The following is a 20,243-nucleotide window of genomic DNA, read 5'->3' as shown; positions in this document are numbered from 1 at the left end:
ATGCAACCACTCCATGACTCCAGTGGAGGATGAGACCCTGGGATCAGTTCCTGCCCTGGCCACAGGCTTTGCTCACCATATGTTCTAGATGATCAGTATTTCTGCAACAACATCTTGCAGAAACAGTTTTAGTTCACCCATGCTGAGGTGGAGGCAGGGAAAATCAGGACTGAGTTGAAAATGCTCCAGGTTTCGTGTGCCTTTTCCATATTCTAAATGGTCAAGATTTCTGCAATAATATCCTGCAGAATTAGGTGATGTGGACAAGAGGGCTTCAGGGTGCATCAGGCAACATTATGTTTGGCTGTATGGGACAGAAAATGCCCGATCATGTAGCTTAAAGAAGATAGAGTTTTATTTTTTGTAGATAAAGTTTGGAGGTAAATCTAGACCCCTGAATTAGTCCTACATCATCCATAAGAAGCTACCGCATGGCCCAAGATGGCTGCTCAAATGCCAGCAATTGCATCTGCATTTCAGACAGGAGGAGGAATGTGTGGGGAAAAGAAGGGTACACTTCCCTTTAAGGTCCCTTCATGAAAATCATATATGATTTACTTTTGCCTGTATTTCATTGTCCAGAATTTATCCCAGGGCTGCCCCTAGCTGCAGGAAATCTGGGAAAGGTAGTTTTTATTCTGGGTGGCGATGTGCCAAGCTAAAAACATCAGGGGTTCCATGTTAAAGGAAGAAGAGGGAAGTGAAGAATGCTAGACACTTAGCATTTTCTGCCACATATGATCAAACAAATTTGAGAAATACTTGGTTAAACAAAGTGAAATAGGCTTCTTTACTGCAGAATCTCTCAGGCTTTAGTGCGCTCACGGGCATTGCTAATCGGTAAAAGGGGCTGTAGTAGTATGTAGCCTTTCCAAAACATACTACGTTATAGAATTGGTGTGTGTGAAGCACTTTATGGAACTGGTGTTCTGCAGAGGATATTCGGGTAACGCAGTCCTTGATGAACTACAGAGTTCAAAACTAACCAAGCCAGGCAACACGCTTTCATTTTAAAGACTAAATGCCATTCCTTCAATCAGCCTAGACCACCTACCCTTGATCTGACAGGCCCTGGCTAAGTGCTGAGAGAAGTTCCTCTGAGGTGGGTCCGAGCTCCATGTGGGGCCTCTTCCTGCTGGCAAAGGCTCCCCATGGAGGCTGCTCCACCAGGCAGGCAGGGAAGGGCCTGTATCCATTCCTGAGGACTGCCATGATGAAGGACCACAAACTGGGTGCTTTCAAACAAGGGAAATCTGTTCTCCCGTGCTTCCGGAGGTCAGAAGTCTGGAATCAAGGCGTCAGCTGTGCATGTCCCCTCCGAAGGCTCTAGGGGAGGCTCCTTCTTGCCTCTTCCAGCCCCAGGAGGTTGCTGCCAATCTTGGCGCTCCTAGGTTTGTAGCTGTGTCACTCCGATCTGTGTCTGCGTTGTCCCATGGTGTTCTCCCTGTGTACGTGTGTCTCTGTGTCTTTGAATGGCTTTCTCCTCTTTGTGTGTCTGTGTCCAGATTTCTCTTGTCTTATGAGGACACCAGTCACTGGATTAGGGCCTGACTAAGTCCAGTGTTGCCTCATCTTTCCTTGATTACATCTGCAAAGAGCCTGTTTCCAAATAGCACAGAGGTACCCGAGGTTAGGACTTCAACAGATCTTTTAGGGGAACCCAATGCAACCTAAACAGACAGTTTTCCCTCTTCAGCTCACACCTGAGCCAGCCTGGGGCCATGGAAAAGACCCAGCGCTGACGCTGATCCTGCAGCTCTAACCTCCAGCAAATCGACAAATCCCGCTTATCTCTAATTTATTAGCCTTTGCATGAATCTAATGCCCTTCAGTGCAGAGCCCTACAAACACACACTGTTTTCCTACTGACTCCCAGCCAGGTATGTGGTGGGGGAGCTGGGCCAGCTGGCAGAGAGCATCACCCACGGCCAGGGAGGCAGGCAGGGATGTGGCCAAATTTTCTTCCTGGGTGCCTCCTCCTAGCCACAGGTGCTCCTTGGCAACTAGGCAGCAGGGCAAGCTGGCTCTGCAGGCAGCCCAGGCCCACCTGGAGCCCATCTCCTGCCCTGGCCCTCCGACCTTCTCATGCGGCTGCGTCACGTTGAACAGCTTTGTAAGTGATGGCCTGGGTTGGTAGTGATAGGGGCACTTCGATTCTATTAATTTCAACAACCGTGGCCAGTTTGCTTTCTCTGTGCATCACAAATTCCTACCTGTCCTTCAAGGCTGTATTAGCTCACTAGGGCTATTGTAACAAAGTACTACAAACTGGGTGTTTAAATGACAGAAATGTAATATCTCACAGTTCTGGAGGCTGGAAGTCTGAAATCCAGGTGTCAGCAGGGTTCTTTTTTGTTTTGTGGGATGAAGTCTCGCTCTGTCGCCTAGGCTGGCGTGCAACGGCGCGATCTTAGCTCACTGCAACCTCCGCCTCCTGGATTCAAGCGATTCTCTTGCCTCAGCCTCCTGAGTAGCTGGGACTACAGGTGCACGCCACTACACCTGGCTACTTTTTGTATTTTTCTGTAGAGATGAGGTTTCACCATGTTGGCCAGGCTGGTCTCGAACTCCGGACCTCAGGTGATTCACCTGCATTAACTTCCCAAAGTGCTGGGATTACAGGTGTGAGTCACCGTGCCTGGCCTGCTTCTTTTGGAGGTTCCTTCCTTCCTCCTTTTTGCTGGGAGGGAGAATTTGTTTGAGATCTCTCCCTGGCTCTGGTGCTTTGCTGGCAATCTTTGGCGTTCCTTGGCTTGTAGCTGCATCAGCCCGGTCTCTGTCTTCATCTTCTTGTGTGTCTGTCTTCAAATTTCTGCTTTTTATAAGGACACAAGTTATATCGGATTGGGGTCCACCCTCTTCCACTATGACCTAATCTGAACGAATTACCTCTGCTATGCATCTACTTCCAAATAAGATCACATTCTTAGGTACTACAGGTTAGGATTTGAACATCTGAATTTTGGGATGGACTCAATTTAGCTCATAACAGAGGCCCATCAGAAATCTCGCCTCCTCCAGGAAGCCTTCTGCACTCAAAATCATGCAATCCCCCTTTCTGGAACTCCCATAGCACATAATGTCTGAGGAACTCAGTGGCCCAGGGCCACTTGGGTATTTATATTCTGTCTCTCTGAGGCTGGACTCAACTCTGGGTTGATGGCATTCATAGTTTTTGAACACAAGCGCAGCACAGCAGAAGCCTTTTTATCTGATGTTATTAGGACTGGTAGTTGGGTAGTAAATTGAAAATCCAAAAGGAATGCCAGCAAGCAGCGTGGCTCAGCATGAGGTAGGCAGCAGATTGATGCAAGAGTAGACAGCAAAGTTTAACCACTGTGTTAGTGAAATCGACGTTGGCTAGGAGAGATTCTCCTGCACAAAAAAACAAACAGCAGCCACCAAAGCCCAAGAAGGATGAAATCCGGATGCGAAGTTATCCAACTTCCCATTGAGAGTAGATTTCTTTTTAAAGGAACCATCAAGACTCTGTGCCATTTAAGACTCCTATCTGGTTTGGGTGTCAAGGGAAGTGGCCATACAAGCTGTTTGGGACTCTAAAAGTGGAATGGAATCCAGGACACAGTGAGGGGCCCCTAGGGAACCTGAATGATTTTGTTTTTGTTTTTTGAGATGGAGTCTTCCTCTGTTGCCCAGGCTGGAGTGCAGTGGCATGATCTTGGCTCACTGCAAACTCCACCTCCCGGGTTCAAGCGATTCTCCTGCCTCAGCCTCCTGAGTAGCTGGGATTACATGTGTGTGCCACCACGCCTGGCTAATTTTTGTATTTTTAGTAGAGACTGGGTTTCGCCATGTTAGCCAGGCTGGTCTCAAACTTCTGACCTCAGGTGATCTGCCCGCCTTGGCCTCCCAAAGTACTGGGATTACAGGTGTGAGCCACTGCACCTGGCTGGGAACCTGAAAGATTCTGGAAAATAAAGTTGTCTTTTGAGAGTTAAACTATAAAACAAGCATAATAGGCCCAAAGCAGGGATTGGCAAAGACTTTGTTTCACCTGTTTCGCAGTGTCAACATACCCCCAAAAGACTGGCCAGCAGAAGAGTGTGTGTGTGTGTGTGTGTGCGGGCGAGTGTGTGTGAATGTATGTATGTGTGTTGTGCATGGCAGTGTATGCATGTGAGTGTGAGTGTGAGCATGTCTGTGGGCATGTGGGCTTGGGTAATGTGTATGATCACGTGCATGTGAGTGTGAGTGTGAGCATGTCTGTGGGCATATGGGCTTGGGTAATGTGTATGATCACGTGCATGTGTGTGTGAGTGGGTGTGGATATGTGGACAGCCAGGGAGGCCAAGGAGAGGGAGAATATACTGCCTTTGCCTAGCAAGGTGTAGCAAAGCCAAGCAGTGTGTCCCTGGCTTTCTGCAGGGGAAAGAGGGGGACACTGGGCCAGAAACTCATGCGCCTGGCCTCTGCTGAATCTCTGTCCATTCAGGGGAGATATATGCATGAAGTCATTGCAATGTGACACCTCTGTACTCATCAGATCACCAACGTCATCTAATGCACTCCCATCACATTCCAGACTCACTCAGTGCTGCCATCAGCTCCCAGGAGCTCTCCCTCCAGGGAGGGAATGTGCCCACCAGCAGACACTCAGACGGAGCACGTGGGGACAGAGGCTGACAGCCTGCCTGGCCATTCCTCCTAGTTCCTCTCCTCAGACTAGCTGGTGTCCTTGTGCAAGTTACTTACCCTCTCTGAGATTCAGTTCCCTCCTCTTTGAAGTGGCTTTAATAATAGTAGCTGCCACATAGGTTGTTGTGAGGATTAATGAGATTACCCATATCATGTGCTTAGCACAATGGCTAATGGACGGCAGGCCTTCCAAAAGTATAAGCTACCATCATAATGATCAATACGATAATAAATCAAAACATCCGTATTGCTTTTCATATGTGCTCCAGCAGGCTGACTGGGAGCACAATCTGCCATCCATCCTGTATCCCCAGAGCTGAGCTCAGGGCCTGGTGGACAGCATGTGCTCAGGAAGCGTTTGTTGCAGAAATGAATGAATGATAGTGAGTGGCAAGTCATGTTTCTAGGTGAGCCATTCTATACACTTGCACTTGGTGACTGGGCCACCTTTCCCTGGGGACAGCAGACCCCAATGAACTCTGGCACATTACTCACTCTTGGAGGGGAGGCAGGAAGGGAAGGAATTTGGAGATGGAGCTCCCTGAGCAGCCACCTGGTCACCAGGCCAGGGCTTGGGTCATTATCACCAAAATTCTCAGGCTGTTGAATTGGGCCATTGATATCTGCTTTTGTTTTATTTTAGTTTGGAGGGAAGCACAAGCATCACTGAGCAAAGTCAGTATCCTCCTATGCCTTGCTACTTATCCTAAGTGTGATTCATGGACCAGCAAAATGGACCTCATCTAGGAGCTTGTTGGAAATGCAGAATTTCAGCCCGACCTACGGAATCAGAATCTACATGTTAACGAGATCCCCAGGGGCTGTGTGTGCATGTCAAAGTGTGAGAGTTTTCTGTCCTAGTGCCACTGCTTTGAGAACTACAGCTTGGTCATCTCTAGAAGAAAATCTAGCATTTGTGAGTTGCCACTTCTCCTGCACTCCAAAATGCACGTCCCAGTTCCTGACCCATTAGAATGAGGTTGTCCAGGGATGTATGGTGCTCTTGCTCCTTCTGGCCATCTCATCTCCCCTCTCCTCTTCTGAAGCTCTTACACTGGTCAGCAACTGGGCCCTTCTTTGCCTTTATGATGAGAAACTTCTCTGCTATTTGCTGATTGAACTGATATTTGTTTTCTTGAAAAGCGTGTTTTAATTCAAGACAGTTGTTGTTAAGGCAAATCTGTCTGCTGTGAGTTTTATCTCCTCTCTGTTGCTTCCTGGTGGTGCCACCCCAGGTCCTGGCATGCATCTTCTGCAGCCCAAGGGGCAAACAACACCCTTAGACTTCCAGACAATCCCCGGCTTCTCCTCCACGTCTTGCCTCATCTCTCCAGCTGTGCAGAACTGGCACACAGGCATGCCCTGCCTGCATTCTTCCCAGCTCATACCTGCTCTGGAGAGAAGACAAACATATGTCAATGACAACACATAAAACCCGATGACAGCCCAAGAACTCCTAAATCTTCCAAATTGCCGTCTGCACTTCCTCTCTCTTTATATCCTGGCATGCCTGAGCTGAACCGCCCCCCGGATCCAGTCCCAGCAGCTGTAATCATGTGTTCGCGTCTTCCAGCTGCTTTGGGAAACGCTGGGGTTCCAGGTACCAGCCTCTTCCCGGCTGCACCTCTCCAGAGTTGGAGACAGCTAAGGCATGAGGGTCCCTGGGAATTGGGAACAGAGGACAGGGCCTAGAGCACCTCCAGACCCAAGTGTCCTTTGACTTTGCACGTGGAAAACCAAGAAATGACTAAATCCAGTGAATTAGCCACAGGAATCCCACTGCAGGAAAAAAGAGAATCCCTAGTTGGAAGAGTTATGGCAAAGAGACAGCGCCTCCTTCTCCAGCAGCTCTATGCTAAATACGGAAACTCCAAAGAAGGGTTACAATTTTCCTTGAGCATCTGGAAATTAGGTTCTGCTCTCGGGCTCAAGTTAAAAACAGTGGTTGGAATTCTGGTGTCAACTTTGCCAGATAAGGGGGAATTGGGGCAGCTCCTTGGTGGTGAAGTGACATCCTGGCTGGCCTCTGTGCCTCAGTATTGGTGAAGGACTTTGGGAAACAAAGGCTCCAGGACAGCCCATTTGCTCATCACAGGTGCAAAGAGGCCAATACTTGGCCTCCAACGTTTTTTAAAACTCTAGAGAAGAATCTTTCAGTTTGGCTGGGGAGAAGCAAAGGCATTTAATAACTCATTTCTTAATGAAGAATGAATCATTTTTAAAAGCTTTCCGCCTCTTTTACCAACTGACCCTATACTTAGAAAAAGCATTCATTTCCTTTTTACTGCTGGCTCCCTAAAGCGAGATCTAGTGGTCAGGGACTATCGGGAAACAGAAGCACACTCAAATTAGGATGCTTTAAGGAGTCCCTTAAAAAAAAATGTGTATCCTGCCCACACCTGCCTTGACTAAGGTGTGGGCAGGGTATAGGGAAACTGAAAGGGCTGGTGCGATATCCTGGAGCTGGGATCTCAGTGCAGGGCTCTTACCACCCCTGGGCCTAAAGTGCCGACAGGAGAGAGTTACCGAGTCTGGAAGGAGACAGTCAAGCGGAGAGGTGGCATTGACAGGAGCTGGGATCTTCAGCTGAGGCATGCAGCCAGCCTGAGATGACCCTGTGAGAACAGAGACAGGGGAATAAATATGCCAACTTCACTGACCGACTTCCTTCTAGTCTATCAGAGACCCCATTGACCAGACCCAGCCCAGAGCCAGAGCGGGAGCAGTCTATTACTATAGGACAGACAGGTCAGTCTCGTGGGGTAGAGAGCAGCGTGGAGAGGGGCAAAGGGTGGATCTGGAGAGGCTGAGAGGAGTCACCTGGGACCAGAGCTGCTCTTACATTCCCTCTGCACCCCGCCTGATGCATTCCTTCTTAAAGCTGCTGCCATGCAAGCATCTTGTCATTTTGCTCTGGAGCACCCGTCTATGGTTTTCATTATTATATATTGCCTAGATCTGTCTTCTGCCAAGCCAGTTTGTAAGCCCTTAGAGACAGAGATTGCATCTCTCTTGGATTTACCCACCGCCCTGGGGTACATATGTTCCAAGTCTCCTTTGGCTTTTTACATGGAAAACCAACCAAGAAATGAATAAATCCAGTGAATTAGCCACAGGAATCCCATGGCAGGACAAAAGAGAATTCTCAGTTGGGAGAGTTGTGGCAAAGAGAGAGTACCTCCTTCCCAAGCAGCACAACATATATACAAAACATATGGACAAGTGCGTGTGTGTGTGCTTGCGCATCAGCGAGGAGAGGGCAGGTGACGTTGCAGGTAACAACCACCTGATCTCAGCAGCATTATACAATAAATATTTTCTTTTGTTCACATTACCTGTCCATTGCAGGTCAACATGGAGTGGTGTGCGTGTCACAGTTAGTTTGGGACCCCCGATGGTGTCTTCTCAACACACACATCCCCAATTACAACAGAAGAGAGAGTATGGAGTGAATTACTCACTGGCCCAATGTGTCCCTTCTGTACACATTTCATGGGCCAAAGTGGGCTTGTGGCCATGCCTAACTGTCACAGTCAGGGAAGGAGAAGCCTCACACGCTCAGAAAGCAGGGAACTAGAGACATTTGGTGAGCAGTCTCCCAAAGTGGCTGAGGTTGGTCTCTACCAGGGGTCCATGGAGGAATGAATAATTTTGAATTAAGTGGAACAGTGGGTGTCAATACAAATTAAATGAATAAAAAAATCTATGCCTTTTGACATAGGAATTCAAATCAGTCAACTCAGCAACAGAAAAAAATTAGCCAATCAAGTGTCCAGGAATTATGGAAATCAAATGATTTGTAAGACACAGACTAGTTTATATTACAAGACCCCATTTCTGGCTGGTTTCAGCATAGCCTATGTTGTTTGACATGAATTGTGCCTGGGATGTGGATTCTTCATTGGGGGAGAATCAAGTTCTCCCCCAATTCGATTATGTTATTGTTTTCCAGATTCTCATGTCCTTGGCTATTCTTTAAGATTCGGACAGACTGATAAAGATCCGTTCACTGATCCTGATGCCCTCTGTGGCTCAGCTCCAAAGAGGACATAGCTGCTGCCACATCCGCTTCCCTGCCTTTTGTGGGACATCCCCATTCATGGCATTCTGCACTACCCCCAGGCATCGGTTCATAAAATTGCCTTATCCTGAGCCCTCCAAAATCCCTGGACCTTGCAGGAAATCACCTCACCTCAAAAGCAGAAAAGGGTGAAAAAACATTTTCAGATCTGGGCAATCACTTTGTTGAAAAAATTGGAACCAAGTTTTCAGGAGTATTTTCAAAAGTGGAGAAGCATGTTCACTCATCTTTAGAAACTGTCTATACCTAAAAACTGTTTAGGTAGTGATGCAGGTTGGTTGAGTTATCATCAAATTGTCTCAGCCACTTGGCTTCCCAAAGAAATTGCCTTGAAAAATCATGAAGAGACTGAGACTAAAGATGTAAGAGATGGCAATATTTTTTTAAAAAAACAAACAAGACCAAAAAACTACGATCTCTCTTCTCTGTTCCCTCCTATTTTTAAGTAATCTTTTGCCCATCATGAACCCTGAAAACAAATGCTAATACTGCTTCTCAGAGTAAATTGTCAAAGTAATTTTGATGGCTGGACTTAGGCAGATGGACGTTTTATTTACAATGCCAAGCCAGATATCCTGGGATAAACACTAATTCATGAGATCTCTAAGGACTTTTGTGTGCCTAGAGGAGAAACATGAAAATGATCCTGTGATTGAAAAGGTGCATGATCTCATTGAGAAAGTTATTGTCGCAGTAATCTTACAAGCCTACAAAAGTTGGGTGACTAGCAAGGTCCTTCCCTGTCTTCTGAGGGGTCTGGGTCCATTCAGCTCTGGGACCTTCTTAAGGGCCCTTTGAGGTCCTGTCATCTTCAGTATTTTTTAGCAACTCACATTCTGATATGACCTGCCAGGGAGAGGGTGAAAACGATCAGCAATGGCAACTTCCACTGTTATAATTCCTTTTCCTGATGGTAAAAGCAGGACATGCTCATTGCAGAGAATTTGGAAAATATAAAATAAAAAGAAAATAAAAGGTAACCGTATTTTTCCACCCACTTATAATCACCATCAACTTTCTGATGACCTCCTCTTCCTTTTTAAGCTTCAGTTTTCCGTGTTTTGATTTTTAAATTATTTCAACCATTCATTCATCCTTATTTATTGAGAGCATACTATTGTTCTGTTCCCATCATCAGTGATGTAGCGGTAGAATAAATAATGTCCTGTTCTCATGGAAATGAAATAGTATCAGAGACAGTTACTAAAATTCAGAGGGCAGAAAGACCATGGGAAAATCTTCAAACACTTGGAAGTTAAATGGCATACTTCTAAATAATTCATGGGTCAAAGAAGGAGTCTCAAAGGGAATTAAAAACACATAGAACTCTGAGATGCAGCTAAAGCAGTGCTGAGAGGAAAATTTATAACACTAGATGCTAACATTAGAAGAGGAAACATCTGAAATCAATAATCGAAGTTCTCACTTCATAAAACTAGAAAAATAAGAAGAAAATTACACCCAAAGCAAGCAGAAGAAAGGAAATAAAAATAGGAGCAGAAATAAATTGAAAATAGGAAAATAATAGAGAAAAATCAATAAAACAAAAAGATTGTTCTTCAAAAAAACCAATAAAATTGATACATCTCTAGAAAGACTGACAAAAAGAGAGAAGACATATTACCACAATCTCGGAGTTGAGACAGAGGATATCACTACAAATCCTGTAGTTGCTAAAAATATGATGAGCAGATGCTTTGAACAACTTTATGCTCATAAATTCAACAACTTAAAAGGAATGAACCAATTCTGTAAATACTGCAACCTATCAAAACCCAACCCAGATGAAACAGACAATCTGAATAGCTCAAAAACTATGAAAGAAATGGACTTTGTAATTTAAAAAGCTTCAGAGATGGTTTTTCTGGAGAATTCTTAAAAAAAAAAAAACCAGGAATTTTACACCATGTTATTCAGAAACTAGAAGAGAAGGGAATACTTCCCAATTCATTTTATGAAGCTGGTTTAACCTTGATTCCAAAGCCAGATAAAGATTTTACAAGAAAAGAAAATCACAGACCAGCATCTCTCATGAACTTAGATGCAAAAATCCTCAACAAAATATTAGCAAATCAAATCCAGAGAGGAATAAACATACCTTAGGGAGGTAGGGGTGACTTAACAAAATGAGCTAAGACATCACATTTAGACAGACCTAGTTTCAATTATCAGCTTCCCATGTGATACAATAACTCAACCTCAGTTTACCTATCTGTAATACAGGGGCAACACACATATTTTAGGATTGGTTCATGTATCTAGTAAATGAAATTATATGTCAAAAAAAGTCAATGGAAGTTATATTATTTTGTCATATTTCTTTTTTTTTTTTTTCTTTTTTTGATAGAGATAGGGTTTCACCATGTTGGCCAGGCTGGTATCGAACTCCTGAGCTCAAGTGATCCACCTGCCTTGGCCTTCCAAAGGGGATTACAGGTGTGAGCCAACACGCCCACCAGGTTTTCTCTTATGGAGGAACTAAATGTTACAGCAATAGCTGGTATTTTGTTATGGCAGACCAAGCTGACTAATACAGTCATGGCCCTTAAACGTGGCCCACGAGACCCTGCACCTTCTGGCCTCCCCTCTTTCTGATCGCTACCGTGACCTTTCCTCTGTGGCCCACTCTCTCCAGCACCACAGGCTTCCTTGGTATTCTCTGAATGAAACGAGCACATTCCTACCCCAGGGCCTTTGCACTCTCATCTCCCCAGACAGCCTCACTCTTCCTTCACGGAAATTTCCCTCATTTCCTTCAAGTTTTTGTTCAAAAAGCTTCAGCCTTCTCAATGAGGCTGACCCTGAAAACTCTTTACAACTCACCTTCCCCCATTGAGCACTTCAACCCCCCTTACACGTTCTACTTAAAAAAAAAAAAATCTTCCCACATATTGATCACTTCCTAACATATGGTATCATGTATTTGTGATATTGTCTATTGCCTGTCACCCTCTGAAAAATGATAAGCTCCAGAAAATCAGGTATACGGGTCTCTGTTTTGTTCACTGAATCATTCCAAGTGCCTAGGACTCTGGCTGACACGTATTTCCTGCTCCAGAAAACCTGTTGGCTGAGTGAATGAACCTCTTCCCCCAGCGAGCGAGCCTGTCGGCCGAGGAGACCACGCCATACCAGGATTTCCCAGCAGGTGGCAGCCGACGCACGCCAGAGACGGCTGGGCGCCCACACTTTGAACTCAAGGTTCTTCCAATTAAGTGCAAAATAAGGAGCCAGGAGAGTCATCAAGTTTGGCTTACTCCCGACGCAGACTTGCACTGGAGGTTGTGTGGAGGGGATGAGCCAGTGAGTTGATAAAGCCTTTATCTAATACAGGAGGCTGTTTACCCACAATTCAGGGGTAAAAAAATGTAAACAGCTGTTGAGATGAAAGAGAGTCAGAGTCCTCCCACGGTGGGGAAAAGGGGCAGAAGAAAGCCTGTGGCCACGGATTGGCATCACTCCTGTAGATGGAAAAGTGACATTGGACAACTACTCAGGGAAAAAGGTGAGCCCCTAACACACCGCCGGTGCCGTGGACATTTCTAGTCTTATTATTATTATTATTATTTTTTGAGACGGAGTTTTGCTCCTGTTGCCCAGGCTGGAGTGCAGTGGTGTGATCTCGGCTCATGCAACCTCTGCCTCCCGGGTTCAAGGGATTCTCCTGACTGCCTCCTGAGTAGTTGGAATTATAGGCGCCCGCCACCATGCCCAGCTAATTTTTTTGTATTTTTAGTAGAGAGGGGGTTTCACCAGGTTGGCCAGGCTGGTCTCAAACTCCTGACCTCAGGTGATCCACCCGCCTTGGCCTCCCAAAGTGCTGGGATTACAGGCGTGAGCCACCACACCTGGCCTAATCTTACTGTTAACACACCAGAAGATGCTTTGTTATGAAACCTTGAATCTCCCTGTGGGCCTCTGCCAAGCTGCCCTCCTCCCAGGTGCTTCTATTATCCATCCAGTCATGGAATTGAGTTGCAGTAGTAAGGAACCCTTTGAAAGCCAAGTGCAAGGTGAACCTGCCTTCCAGCAAATTCAGCATTTGAGTGTATCCGTTTAGTGGGAGGCTCCCAGGCAGAAACTGCATGATAATCTGAGTCTACAAGCCCAGAAAAAATCCATGTCAGCTGATCAACCTAGTAACTATCACAGTGACTACAAGAGCTAGCATCCATTGAGTGCTGCCTGTGTACCAGGCATGTGCTGGAGATGTTTACCTGCACTATCTTATTCATTGTCAGTGCCAACCTCTGAAGTTCACCCTCTTCTCATCCCCAACTCACAGATGACACGAGAGAGGTTGTCACTAGCCCACGGACCCAGTTCGGTGCTTCGGATTTCACCCTCACCCCTGCAGGGGAGGAATCCGCTGAGATGTACCAAGGTGTCCTGATAGACCTCAGAGAACATCTAGTCCACCACTCAGTGTTGACAGATGGGTAAGCTGAGGCCCAAAGAGGGGAAGGGACTGGCTAAGTTTACACAGAAGCCTGCCCAGTCCCTGTGCAGGAAGAGCAACCCAGTGCCTTTAACATTCCCAACCAATGTCAGGAGGTCAAGCACAGGCCTTTATTATTTATTTGTTTGCTTGTTTATTTAGAGACAGGGTCTTGCCCTGTTGCCCAGGCTGGAGTGCAGTGATGCGACCATAGTTCACTGCAGCCTCGAACTCTTGGACTCAAGCAATCCTCCCTCCTCAGCACTCCCCATCCCCAGTAGCTGGAACTACCGGCACATGTGTCATCATGTTGTATTGCTATGTTGCCCAGGCTGACCTCGAACTCCTGAGCTCAAGTGATCTTCTCACCTCGACCTCCCAAAGTGCTGGGATTACAGGTGTGAGTCACCGTGCCCGGCCAATCGCAAGCTTTTAGTTTGCTTTCCTCAGATTCCACATTTGCTTCAGTCCTTGCTGGCACTGAACACTTTTGCATAAGAGCTTGTGAAAATAACACCACCTCTCTTATTTTAGGAGTTTTATCAACTAGTAGACTGTCCAGCTGGAATCACTGGCCTCTCATAATGTGAATTCTGGCTTCTGTGGCTATTAGCTGGTGACTTTGGTCAAGCCACTCAACTCTGAGCTGGTTTGTTCATTGGTAAAATGGGGGTAGCAATATATATTCATGAAAGGCTAGATTCTAAGCTAGTGCTGTCCCGTACAAATGTAATGATAGCCACATATGTAATTTTAAATTTTCTAATAGCCACATCAAAAAAAAAAAAAAAAAAGTAAAGGGGGAACCAAAGCACACACCATGATTAATGTTCATAAATTGTTTCATTGAATGCAGTAGCTTCCAAATACCATCATTTCAACGTCTAGTCAATATCCAATTGTTAATGCGATACTTCGTTTCATTTTCACATGAAGTCTTCAAGATGGGGTGTGTGTTTTGCACTTACAGCACATCTCAATTTGGACTGGTCACGTGGCAAGGGGCTGCTGTGTGGGACAGGACTGTTTTCCCCCTCCATAGCATTTTGAGCACGTGGCTCTGTGCTTTAGGAGGATCTTTGTATCTACACCTTGTCTGTAGATGGTCATCATTTGGGACCCTAACAGAACAGAGATGGCCTTCTTCCTGGCCTAACAAGTCCCCAGTACTCCCCTGTCGTCAGCAGGCCTCTGGGCTGTCTTTGAAAACCTTCCCTTCCGAGATAGGTTTCCTCCAACACCACAAACAGGTCTTTCCCATTCTCTGCAAATGTTCATGTCCCTTTTGTCCTTGATGTGGTGGAAGTGTTCTTAAAAACTGCACAGCAGACTAAGATACAGTAAGAGAGAGGAATGCAGAGGATGGTGGGGTGATGCAGGAGGTGGAGAGATCACATCCTCCCTCGGGATGGGCTTGGTATTGTGGCACTCTGGGGCTCAGGGATCTGGTCTATGGAATGTTGTCTTTGCTTGCCAGCTTAGCGCCCCACCTCGCCGCGCCCAGCTCAACTCTGTGGCCTCAACGGAAACACCCTCATTACAGGAGTGCCCCACCTCCGTGACCGCGACTTATATTTGATAATAAGCAGGTAGAAGGGGTGCAATTGTACATGGGCCGTGCTCAGAGAAACATGAAAAGGCTCAAGCCACGCTTCACCCTCAGGGGCCTGGACTGGGAGATGGGAGCCAGCGTCTGCTTGGGTTCTCCTGACAGCAATGGTGACTGTGGCTCGTGGAGAGTGACAAATGCAGGTGGGGTAGCTCAGACACAGGGCTCTAGGCTCTCCAGCGGGTCTAGGGGTGGTAGAGACCCCTCTAATTCTCCCCTCACTCCAGCTCCCAGACAGTTCCTTCCTTTTTATTTTTTCTGGAAGGTAGAGGTTGAGGGCCAGAGCTCTGCATTCAGCCTACCTGGGTTCACATTCCAGCTCTGCCACGTCCTGTGTGGCTTTGGTGAGTGATCCAACCTCTCTCTGCACTGGTGTCTTCCTCTATGAGTGGGGTGGTAACTCCTTCTTGGGGTTTTCTGAGGAATAAATGAGGCAATGAACAGGAGACTCAGCATCAGACCAGTGTACCATGATTATATTTTACAGGGAGAGACATGGTTCCTAGTACTTTGGCTTGTCCAGAATAGAGGCATCTTATTTTCCCCAATCAATTAATTTTATAGTTAAAAAATACAATATTAATAAAATCTATGCTGACAGAGAACAATCTCTGAGATGTACTCTGAAGTGAAAAAAGCAAAGTGTATAATATAGGCCAACATGGAACATAGACACGTGGCCTGTGTTTGGGATGGCACAAAAGTTACTGGTAATGAGTGACTGGGGAGGGGAGCTGGAGACAGCAGTGCGAGATAGCTTGACTTTTCATTCTCTAGCCCCTTGTAATATTCCCATTTTACCAGGAGTATGTATTCCTGCTTTTTTTTTTCGTTGTGAACATGAATTAATTTTTTCAATTAAAAAAAAACTAATTCAAATATCCCTCCCACCCCCACCAATGATAAATGATCATTGTAAAAAAATTCCCAGTTCTGAAGAGAGAGCCTGAAAATGCTGTACCATTTCATTGCTGGGTGTTAGAGGATCCAGGGTCCCTGCCTGGGAAGATGGTTTGCTCCGAAATTCATTTTCCATGTATCAGCATTTAAGCATCTGTCGGGGTTTAACTGGGGTAAGAGGAAAGGAGCTACTCACGCATGTAACACGTATGCACCCAGCAAACATAGCGCTTCCCTCTCACACACGCACGCACGCATGCACACACACACTTACACAACCTAAGGACTACACATGAACCCCTCACCAACCAAACCACTTCATACCCACATACTAACAAATGAGCCACTTCACCTATCCGCATCCAACCCCAAAAGCTCTTTACACCCACAGACACACAACGCCCACCCCGACAACCAAGCACTCCACACACCACAACAGCCTTTACACACATGCACCCAACGACCAAAGTACTTCACACATGCAACCCAGAGATCAGAAGCTCTTCACGCATCTGCCCAATAAGCAAAGCACTTAATATACACACGCACAGAGCTTTACACACATATGCACCCCAACCAAAGGGTCCACACACACACTCGCATGCCCCAACGCCCAAAGCACTTCACACACACACCCACATGCACACCCAAACAGCTTTACTCCTTCAACCAACGTGCATCATACACAGTCCCCAACAACCAAAATATTTTACCCCCATGCACCCCAACAGCCAATGCTCTCCATACAGACCCCCCTTCAAAAGCCCAAAGTGCTTCAATTGATTTGATGCAGAGGTAGATACTTGAACACCAAGACATTAGACTGCGACTTTCTTTTCAGATTAATGAGCAGAAAAAGATTGGAGGAGGGAGGGGGCGAGAATGGCGGGAGAGAGCAATTACACCCAAATCTTTTCTCTGTTGATTAGGGATTCCTTCTCTAGCCTGCTTTGGCTCCAGCTAAATCTTTTTCTAATGAGATGTGGCTTATCCAGATCAAGGCCCTGAGAAAAAAGTTGCAATTAACTTTAAGAAGAAAAAGAGTGAGTGAGAAAAGGAAGGAAGAGTGGAGGGGGTGGCCAGGGGTAGGGGGTGGGGGCAGGCCCAGGGGCCTGGATGATCAGGCTGGGAGGAACCCAGGGGCTGGAGCAGGCTCCCAGCAGGTGGAGGGGCGCAGGCCCCGGCTGTGCTTCTGGAGTTTAGGGAACAGCCCTGTGATGCCTCTGCCAGCCTGGGTCAGGCCTCATGGCCACTTCAGGCTCAAATCAAGGTGCAGGAATGGTGAGTGCCCTCGGGTTTTGGCTTTCCCGGCTCTGCACCCCAATCCCTGGCAGCGGCCTCTCTCCTTTCTGTCTGCCTACCCTCTGGAGGACATGGGCCCTCCTCTGTCCACCCAGAACCTCGGGTGGTGTCTGGTCAGCACTGACTCTGCTCTTGGGAGCTGGGGGGTCCAGCAGTCCTCCGGCGGCCGGGAGCCATGGGTTTGGCGTGGGCCTCAGCACTGATGGCTGCCGCCGAGGTCCCCCCGACTTGCCTCACTCTTTCCATCTGGGAGTGAGGTCTTGAGTTATTTTAATGTGAGTCACTTAGAAGGGTGGACAGGGCCTAGGACTGAAGGAGACACTTCATATTGAGATGCTAAAAACACCTCACGATCCTAGAACTGACACAGATTGACCTTTCTGTGTTTCTCTCTGGATAAAATCAAGCTAGACCCAGTCACAGTTGACAAATCTTCACTTCCTCTCGCTGATGCTCAGTTTCGTCACCTGTTAAGAAAACGAAAGAAGTGGGGCAGTGGATCTCCAGAGCCTCTGCCAATCCTGACACCCCCAGATCCAGCAGAAGGCACAGATGCAGACTCCGCATGTCCTGATTTGAGTACTCACGGCTCCCTCCCTGATTCCCAAGCTCTGCTCGGCACATTCGCGGGACACTTACACCTTCCTGAAAGTTGTTTTCCGTGCAGAGGTTGGTTTTTGCCCTATTCGGCAAGAAATATCCAGCAATGCCTGAAGGCAGCTTTCACAAATCTTGAGGTCTCTAACCTGGCGCTTGTGGTGGGGTCTCGGCTAATAACTGGACATCTGTATGCCAGCCGAGCTGGGGAGCCCGAGCCTGGATCAGATGGAGTTAGGATGGGTGGGGTGGATGGGGGCGCAGGAGTGGGCTGCAGTCTCCTTTCTCTTTGGTCACACACAGCCAGGTATGCGGAAGGGGTCTGGGCAGATTATTTAAAGCTGAAGTCCTTTATTTTCCTACCCACAGCATTTCCTTTTCCCGTTCTGTGCATCTCCCTGTGCAAATTAAAAGGGATTTTGATGGCACGCTGGTGACTCCATGGGATAAAGTGAATCTGGGTCTCTGCAACTTGCTTGACTTCCAAAGAAGCGGGGCCCTTGCATGTTGGTGGCCACCCACACACACGGGCTTCCTCCGTGGGATGTCTGGGTGACCCCTTGCCAAATAAGCCCCCCGGGCCTGGGCACAGATGAGCTGGGCCCGTCTTTCCTGTGTCTAAGTTCTAGAGAGGTCACACAAGTCCCCACCTCCAAGCCCCAAGAATTTCCTTCAAGCCTGGTTCCCGGGTCCCCAGCCAGCCCTCCCTTCTGTCCCTGCCCTCCACAGTGTTGGTTGCTGGAGACAATCTGGGCTTTCTCCTGTGTCTCTCTGGCTGTCGCCAATGTAATAAGCATATGTGCTAGAAATCCTAGCTGCAGTGCTAAGTTAGAAATTCTTCTTAAACATATAGCAAGGTCAGATGAAGGGGAAAAAAATAGAAAACAAAACACAAAACCCTGAAACAGAAATTGGACACAGGAGGGCAGATGTAGACTGAACAGGAAGTGCTGGCCTGAGGCTAAATGAAACAGCTGTCACCATTGTTCTGGACTGAAAACTGCCTTTGCAAACTCCATGCGGTCCAGGCTCAGAAAGCAGATGTTAATAATTACAGCACATGAAACGAAGGGCACAGGATTAGGCAAGTGACGAAAAAGAAATGGTACCAGTAGATTTATAACTCGCCTAGGCAAATCTGCTTGCTGGTGTGGGGGGTGGGCTGGGCGGCTTCCCTGCAGAGGCCCCTCCTCAACCCCTTTCCTAGTTTGGCATTTTGGCTTCCGGGATGATCTCAGAATTTGGGGATTGTTTTATGGTGGGGGGCCATGGAGACCCATTCAAGCTGCCTTTCCAGGGACCCCATGACTCCAGGGCCATAGACGGTTGCCTCTGACCTACAGGAAACAGGATAAAATCTCTAATGCTCAGCCCAGGTACAAAAAGGGGATCTGTGGGCAGAAAATCATTGGATGGGTTGCTGCAAGCCGGGACTCATGCGGACACAAAGCTGGGCAGCCATTCTTGAAGCTCTTGTTTTTACCAAAGGGTTCACGTCTAAAATCCAGGAGCTCAAGTTCTTTACAGCTGAAATTGATTCACACTTTAAAATCAGCCAGACCCTAGCGCCTTGGCAAGGGAGCTCAAGGAGGATGTTGGGACACTTAAATAAAGTCAGCAAGGCGAGTTTCTTGGGCTAATTACATAAGTAGAAAAGGCAGAGTCTTCACATGTTTTCTGAACATTCCTCAGTGCTTTTCCATGTGAGCCAGAATTGTAAAAAAACAAAACAAAACAACACACTCGCATCCACAAAAATTCCTCCCATCCCACCACCCCCTAGAAAGGACGTCTCTAGGAAAGGTTAGGAAGAAGGTAAAGCATGTGTTTGGCATCTTTATGCCTGATATGGAAACCATATGCTTAAATACACTAGCAAACATACTTAATATAACACTCTCTTTTATTAAATGTGGTTTTATAAACGCTCTCCCCAGCCAGGGCACCTTCCCCATGCTGGAGGCTGGAACTTGGCAAAATAATCTTCCCGCTGTTACATCTATTGATACACATTTTTTGAAAATGAGTCTCGGACCCTTGGAAAATAGACTGGTTCTGATTATTATTGCAAGAGGGAAGGGGCACACGAGGGCATCTTTTTTCCTCTGATAAATTAAAAGAACTGTAACGGGTGCTTTCTGCAACCTGTAAAAGGGCAGAGCCATCTGTGATTCATTTAGCAGCTCCTTATAGAAGATTTATTTGATTAATTCGGTCAGAAGAGAGAGAATATGGATTTTTCCCTTCTCTGAAAGGCACATATACACTCACACATGCACACGTGCACCCACCCATGGGTAGACATCTCAGGAATGAAAAATGACTAATCGTGTTATTGGAACTGGCGAACGCAGGGCCTCAGTGGTGAGATAGCAAGCTCCCGCCCTGCCAATGGGAGGGCCAATTACAGAAGAGATTTAATATCCTCAGGCCCAATGCCATCAAAGAGTGAGCCCAGAGGATAATACCGTGAACTACTGGATCGCTTTGCTTAGGCATTGATTACTGGGTGCCAGGCACTGTGTTGAGCATTTTGAATGCATTATCTCATTACATCATCACAATGACCCTTGCAGGAGGTACTGTCGCCATCACCACTTTATAGACTGGGAGATGGCCCCATTCCCGGCAGGCCTCAGCTCAAAATTCTTTTCACTTTT

The 20,243-nt window shown here is 46.9% G+C and overlaps 1 long non-coding RNA gene across 2 annotated transcripts in view; it reads right to left on the bottom strand.

Moving 5' to 3' along the window:
* Positions 1-333: 333 nt before the first annotated feature.
* The window catches only part of LOC105467496 (uncharacterized), a 56,614-nt gene continuing 36,704 nt past the window's right edge, over positions 334-20,243 (bottom strand). The window contains exons 1-4 of one of the 2 annotated variants that reach the window (XR_011607612.1): positions 15,746-15,861; positions 15,087-15,201; positions 7,183-7,271; positions 334-6,049 (exon numbers count right to left, since the gene is read on the bottom strand). This is a non-coding gene — a long non-coding RNA (uncharacterized lncRNA). Of the gene's footprint in view, positions 6,050-7,182; positions 7,272-15,086; positions 15,202-15,745; positions 15,862-20,243 lie in introns of those variants that run through there. The other variant, XR_978927.3, reaches the window with a different exon arrangement.

Source organism: Macaca nemestrina, chromosome 9 (assembly GCF_043159975.1).
Source record: "Macaca nemestrina isolate mMacNem1 chromosome 9, mMacNem.hap1, whole genome shotgun sequence".
Lineage (NCBI taxonomy): Eukaryota > Metazoa > Chordata > Mammalia > Primates > Cercopithecidae > Macaca > Macaca nemestrina.
This window is presented reverse-complemented; position numbering and strand designations above follow the sequence as displayed.